Source organism: Haliotis rufescens, unplaced genomic scaffold (genome assembly GCF_023055435.1).
Source record: "Haliotis rufescens isolate VD_foot unplaced genomic scaffold, xgHalRufe1.0.p SCAF_6, whole genome shotgun sequence".
Taxonomy (NCBI): Eukaryota; Metazoa; Mollusca; class Gastropoda; order Lepetellida; family Haliotidae; genus Haliotis; species Haliotis rufescens.
Genome location: NW_025964334.1, coordinates 59,952,841 through 59,958,840, shown reverse-complemented (window position 1 = coordinate 59,958,840; position 6,000 = coordinate 59,952,841).

Below are 6,000 nucleotides of genomic sequence, written 5' to 3'. Positions count from 1 at the left end.
CGTTTAGGGAACCCAAAAGGTTGTCAGTGTGAGTGTGAGTGAGTGAGTTTGTTTAAACGCAGCTTTTAACAGTATTCCAGTTATATCACGGCGTGTCAGCTTAAGGTGGGAGGAAAGTCCGAAGTGATGCAGGTCTCAGACGTTTACCACTTCGGTGAAATCCAAGAGCACGGGTATGGTGCTGACAAACCTAGAAACATAATGGGGGCGAACCGGGATTCGAATAGGATGTCAGTAAGGACATAAAACGAGGTTATCGTCCTTTCAGTGTAATACAATGATAGTTACAGATTGTTAATTGTTATGTTTTTATTATTCACAACGTCAAAGTCAAGGGTAAATTTTAACCCATTCAACAATGTATACATTGTTGTTATTTTTGTAGGATTAACAGAAATAACAGAAACAGGATATGTATATGGCTGCTAAGAACTACCAGCCAGCCAATGAAAACCTTTGTCACGGACCTCTGCGCCGGTACCCTTAAGCCACGGCCCCAAATATGTTTTTTTTGGAAGCTGACTACGGAGAGTGTGATTTTAACACTTTCAATGGGACATGATAATATTTTCTACTTTCCTTATTATTTTATTTCCCCTCGGAAATTGACATAATGCATATAGGACAATTGATTGACATCAGATATATTAATATTTATTAAACTTGTTAGCTTAGTGTCTTCTCGATCATACACTGGGCGATTTAAAAGTAAATGTTTTTTTTGTTTCAGATACTGAATTGACTGCACAAATAGTATTATCACCATCAACCCCACGAAATTTCTGTATTCGGAGAAAATTATATCCACTTCTGAATATAATCAATGTTCTTCTATACTGTAATTTTTTTTTAAATGTAATAAGTACATTTCACATTCCAACAAGGACTTAAAGAAAGCATTGAATTCTACAATTTTTGATGAAGTGACTTATCCGCGCCAATCTGAACTCTTTAATCTTTTAATATTTCTTAAAATACCTTCAGATGTAACTGCACATTCCCACCTGTTGTAAAAACAATATTATTTCAATCCAAAAGGAAAAAAAGCAAACCTTTAAAGTGTGTTTCAGTGATTCAGTGATTCAGTGATATAATGTTCATTAGTATTTTGCCTTTTACATCCAATGGACTCGGCGGACAATAAAGACTGGTTATTCTCTGGCCTTGACGTTTTCTATTATATAACGTATTTGGGGTGGCATCTTTCAAATGTTTCTTTTACATTATATAGCAGTGGCCTGGATATCTCTATGTAGCCAATAGTTATAAACTATAATACATCTTGTGTGGTAAATAACCGACGGATGATATCAACCCCATTCACAACACTACTTGATAATTTATAACTCGTATTTAACAAATATTTACATACATTTCATGGACTGAAAATCCACATTTTCACATCCCTAAGTTGATATAGGTACACGTTTTTTTATCAAACACCTAAAAGGCAACCTCAGACAGTGTATTTTACTTTCTTCTGAGTGACTACTACGACCATATGACATTTAGTCACATCAGTTTCCATGCACCACGTCACTGAGTATGTAATAATTCTAGTCTCTGTTGCAGTGTCAACGAGTATGTGGGGTAAGTGTTTTACCAGCTGCTCTGGTAGCATCTTTCAGGCTTGAGTCCAAATAGATTCAGAGGTAATCAATAGACCCTGATATTTATAGACATTAATAACAGGAGTAGACCAAGATATTTATAGACATTAACAACAGGGTTAGACCCAGATATTTATAGACATTAACAACAGGATTAGACCCAGATATTTATAGACATTAACAACAGGGTAAGACCCAGATATTTATAGACATTAACAACAGGATTAGACCCAGATATTTATAGACATTAACAACGATGGTAAGAATAGGATATTTATAGACATTAACAACAGGAGTAGACCCAGACACTTATCAAGGTTAACAACATGATTATAACCAGATATTTATATACGTTAACAACATGATAAGAACCAGATATTTATAGACGTTAACAACAGGATTAGAACCAGATGATTATAGACGTTAACAACAGGATTAGAACCAGATGATTATAGACGTTAACAACAGGATTAGACCCAGATATTTATAGACATTAATAACAGGGTAAGACCCAGATATTTATAGACATTAACAACAGGATTAGACCCAGATATTTATAGACATTAACAACAGGATTAGACCCAGATATTTATAGACATTAACAACAGGATTAGACCCAGACACTTATCAAGGTTAACAACATGATTAGAACCAGATATTTATATACGTTAACAACATGATAAGAACCAGATATTTATAGACGTTAACAACAGGATTAGAACCAGATATTTATAGACGTTAACAACAGGATTAGACCCAGATATTGATAGACGTTAACAACAGGATTAGACCCATATCTGTATAGACGTTAACAACAGGATTAGCCCCATATATCTATAGACATTAACAACACGGCATTACTGCATGAAAAGAAAACTGTTTAACGCTGCATAGACATTCCCTGAGAATTTTCCTTCGGCTTAGACAATCTGGGAGAACTCACCTACTGCGTAGACAAGCCAGAAGAATTCACCTACTGCGTAGACAAGCCGGGAGAATTCACCTACTGCGTAGACAAGCCAGAAGAATTCACCTACTGCAAAGACAAGCCATGAGAATTCACCTACTGCGTAGACAATCCGGGAGAATTCACCTACTGCATAGACAAGCCGGGAGAATTCACCTACTGCGTAGACAAGCCAGAAGAATTCACCTACTGCATAGACAAGCCGGGAGAATTCACCTACTGCGTAGACAAGCCGGGAGAATTCACCTACTGCGTAGACAAGCCAGAAGAATTCACCTACTGCGTAGACAATCCGGGAGAATTCACCAACTGCATAGACAAGCCAGAAGAATTCACCTACTGCGTAGACAAGCCAGAAGAATTCACCTACTGCGTAGACAAGCCAGAAGAATTCACCTACTGCGTAGACAATCCTGAAGAATTCACCAACTGCACGGGAGAATTTACCTTCCGCGTAGACAAGCAAGGAGAATTCACAAACTGCGTAGACAAACAAGGAGAATTCACCTACTGCGTAGACAAGCAAGAATATTTCACCTTCTGCGTAGACAAGCCTGGAGAATTCACCTACTGTGTAGACAAGCCGGGAGAATTCACCTACTGCGTAGACAAGCCAGGAGAATTCACCTACTTTGTGGACAAGCCGGGAGAATTCACCTACTGCGTAGAAAAGCCAGGAGAATTCACCTACTGCGTAGACAAGCCAGAAGAATTTACCTACTGCGTAGACAAGCCAGAAGAATTCACCTACTGCGTAAACAAACCAGAAGAATTCACCTACTGCGTAGACAATCCTGAAGAATTCACCTACTGCGTAGACAAGCCAGGAGAATTCACCCAATGCGTAGACAATCCGGAAGAATTCACCTACTGCGTAGACAAGCCGGGAGAATCCACCTACTGCATAGACAAGCCAGAAGAATTCACCTACTGCATAGACAAGCCAGGAGAATTCACCTACTGCGTAGACAAGCCGGGAGAATTCACCTACTGCGTAGTCAAGCCGAGAGAATTCACCTACTGCGTAGACAATCCGGGAGAATTCACCTACTGCGTAGACAAGCCGGGAGAATCAACCTTCTGCATAGACATGCCAGAAGAATTCACCTACTGCGTAGACGATCCGGAAGAATTCACCTACTGCGTAGACAAGCCGGGAGAATCCACCTTCTGCATAGACAAGCCAGAAGAATTCACCTACTGCATAGACAAGCCAGGTGAATTCACCTACTGCATAGACAAGCCGGGAGAATTCACCTACTGCGTAGACAAGCCGGGAGAATTCACCTACTGCGTAGACAATCCGGGAGAATTCACCTACTGCGTAGACAAGCCGGGAGAATCCACCTACTGCATAGACAAGCCAGGAGAATTCACCTACTGCGTAGACAATCCGGAAGAATTCACCTACTGCGTAGACAAGACGGGAGAATCCACCTACTGCATAGACATGCCAGAAGAATTCACCTACTGCGTAGACAAGCCGGGAGAATTCACCTACTGCGTAGACAAGCCGGAAGAATTCACCTACTGCGTAGACAAGCCAGGAGAATTCACAAACTGCGTAGACAAACAAGGAGAATTCACCTACTGCGTAGACAAGCAAGAATATTTCACCTTCTGCGTAGACAAGCCAGGAGAATTCACCTACTGTGTAGACAAGCCGGGAGAATTCACCTACTGCGTAGACAAGCCAGGAGAATTCACCTACTTTGTAGAGAAGCCGGGAGAATTCACCTACTGCGTAGACAAGCCAGGAGAATTCACCTACTGCGTAGACAAGCCAGAAGAATTCACCTACTGCGTAGACAAGCCAGAAAATTCACCTACTGCGTAAACAAACCAGAAGAATTCACCTACTGCGTAGACAATCCTGAAGAATTCACCTACTGCGTAGACAAGCCGGGAGAATTCACCTACTGCGTAGACAATCCGGAAGAATTCACCTACTGCGTAGACAAGCCGGGAGAATCCACCTACTGCATAGACAAGCCAGAAGAATTCACCTACTGCATAGACAAGCCAGGAGAATTCACCTAATGCGTAGACAAGCCGGGAGAATTCACCTACTGCGTAGACAAGCCGAGAGAATTCACCTACGGCGTAGACAATCCGGGAGAATTCACCTACCGCGTAGACAAGCCGGGAGAATCCATCTACTGCATAGACAAGCCAGGAGAATTCACCTAATGCGTAGACGATCCGGAAGAATTCACCTACTGCGTAGACAAGCCGGGAGAATCCACCTTCTGCATAGACAAGCCAGAAGAATTCACCTACTGCATAGACAAGCCAGGAGAATTCACCTACTGCATAGACAAGCCGGGAGAATTCACCTACTGCGTAGACAAGCCGGGAGAATTCACCTACTGCGTAGACAATCCGGGAGAATTCACCTACTGCGTAGACAAGCCGGGAGAATCCACCTACTGCATAGACAAGCCAGGAGAATTCACCTACTGCGTAGACAATCCGGAAGAATTCACCTACTGCGTAGACAAGACGGGAGAATCCACCTACTGCATAGACAAGCCAGAAAAATTCACCTACTGCATAGACAAGCCAGGAGAATTCACCTACTGCGTAGACAAGCCGGGAGAATTCACCTACTGCGTAGAAAAGCCAGGAGAATTCACCTACTGCGTAGACAAGCCAGAAGAATTCACCTACTGCGTAGACAAGCCAGAAGAATTCACCTACTGCGTAAACAAACCAGAAGAATTCACCTACTGCGTAGACAAGCCAGGAGAATTCACCTACTGCGTAGACAAGCCAGAAGAATTCACCTACTGCGTAGACAAGCCAGGATAATTCACCTACTGCGTAGACAATCCGGAAGAATTCACCTACTGCGTAGACAAGCCGGGAGAATCCACCTACTGCATAGACAAGCCAGAAGAATTCACCTACTGCGTAGACAAGCCAGAAGAATTCACCTACTGCGTAGACAATCCTGAAGAATTCACCAACTGCACGGGAGAATTTACCTACTGCGTAGACAAGCCAGAAGAATTCACAAACTCCGTAGACAAACAAGGAGAATTCACCTACTGCGTAGACAATCCGGAAGAATTCACCTACTGCGTAGACAAGCCGGGAGAATCCACCTACTGCATAGACAAGCCAGAAGAATTCACCTACTGCATAGACAAGCCGAGAGAATTCACCTACTGCGTAGACAAACCGGGAGAATTCACCTACTGCGTAGACAAGCCGAGAGAATTCACCTACTGCGTAGCGATCCGGGAGAATTCACCTACTGCATAGACAAGCCGGGAGAATTCACCTACTGCGTAGACAAGCCGGGAGAATTCACCTACTGCGTAGACAAGCCGAGAGAATTCACCTACTGCGTAGACAAGCCGGGAGAATTCACCTACTGCATAGACAAGCCAGGAGAATTCCCACATACTGGGTAGACAA